Source organism: Dipteris shenzhenensis, chromosome 18, assembly GCF_047967505.1.
Source record: "Dipteris shenzhenensis isolate YYH24624 ecotype China chromosome 18, Dip_SZ_1.0, whole genome shotgun sequence".
Taxonomy (NCBI): Eukaryota; Viridiplantae; Streptophyta; class Polypodiopsida; order Gleicheniales; family Dipteridaceae; genus Dipteris; species Dipteris shenzhenensis.
The window spans coordinates 5,706,160-5,708,022 of NC_141613.1; positions in this window are offsets into that span (position 1 = coordinate 5,706,160).

A 1,863-nucleotide genomic window follows, 5' to 3' on the forward strand; every position below is an offset into this window, starting at 1 on the left:
TGAAAAACAAGATGACCAGACCGTCATCCTATGCCCATCGGCACTTTACAATGTGCAAAGTGCATAGAGGATAAGCTGCTAGCAAACATCAGGTTTGCAGGATAGAAAATGACAAGTTGTAGATGCCTGTCAACCAAGATCTCATGCCAGATCTCACTGGGAGAGTGAACTCTCACCACCACGTGCTCCTGTGCTAAGTCCATAGCACTCGAACTGTCACTGTGCAGAGAAAATGTCTCTGTACCACCTGTGACCATAAGCACATAACCTACAATAGACCTCTGCTGGTCTACCCAACCTGCATCACCTGCATGCTGCTCCTGGAAGCATAAGGACCTGATGTCCACAACCGCTTCCCCACTGCCAAAATCTACCATAATCATGCTACCAACTCCCACTGCAACGGAAGCAACAACTGGAAGTGTAGCCCCAATGGCAAACATGTGAGAACCAAGTCTCAACACAGTCATGGATGCATGAAGTACTATGGCTGCCATATCAACCATAACTTGCTGCTCAACTGATCTGTGATCGTCAAACCTACTGTGTTTCAAGTATGGAGCCAATACAGGCAATGGAGTACTCAGTAACTTTTCCTCTCCATATTGAAACAACCAAGTATCTGACAAACATCATCAAGACCATGCAGCTCCCACTGCAAAGCATCTCTGTCCATAAGTAACCATATGGCAAGTAACCTCAGAAGGATAGCAACCTCCTGAATACTAAGACCATAACCTGTCTCACTGCACATCACATCCTGAGCTCTCATAACGGTATCAAACCTATGAAGCCAAGCTCGAGGGGATTGCTTCTGGCTATAGAGGCACTTACAAAGCAAACATATCAATGATTCCTGCCCATGCACAATATGACCCGAGTAAATAACTGCAGAAACCACATCTGTCCTGGCATAACCAGCCAATGGATCATACCGGGCATCATTAGCCAAGGTATCCTCCTCACCATGCATAGCCTCATCCTCATCTGCAAGAGGCACTCCGCATCCTGGGAGTAAACTACTGTAACTGTCCATAGAAGATGCATCAACAATCTCCATAGGAGTATAAACCTGTGGAATACTTGAGACATTTGACCGTCTCTGACCAAAATCAGGAAGTAATCGTGGTTGTCCCAACTTTATAACCTGCTCACCATGGGAAAAACCTCCCACTCCAAGGGATATGGGCTGCCCCTGCAAAGAATTCGGAGGTATCAGTGCACTTACACCCTCCTGGAACACCACTTTCCTGCTATTCACAGTCCTGGGCTGTCTAAACATAGCATCCTCTCTGAAATAGACATTATGGCTGCGTATCAACTCTCTAGTTGAAGAATCATATAACCTGTAGTCCCTACTGGACTCACTGTATCCAAGGAAGATACACCTCCTCGATCGGGAACCATGAGCATAAGCCTCGCAGCCAAACACACGTAAATGCTCGTAACATGGTGCCCTGCCTGTCAAGAAGTCAAATGGCACTCTACCATTCAGAGATCTCCTGGGTGACCTGTTAAGCAAGTATGCAGCTGTCTTACATGCCTCAGCCCAATAGCATTCGGTAAGACCTGCATACCGTAGCATGCTACCAATCTTGTCCAATAGAATCCAATTTATGCCTTCTGCCAAGGCATCATGAGCAGAAAGATGAGGAGTGGTCAACACCCTCCTGATACCAAGTGTATCACCTAGATGCTGAAATCTAGAAGAGGTAAACTCTGCATCACCATCAGTCATCAAGCTCAATAGCTTCTTTCCTGACTGATTTTCAGCATTACCCAAGAAGCGCTGAAATGTATCATATACATCATGCTTCTGCCGAATCGGATATACCCATATGTACTTTGTAGCAGCATCAATAA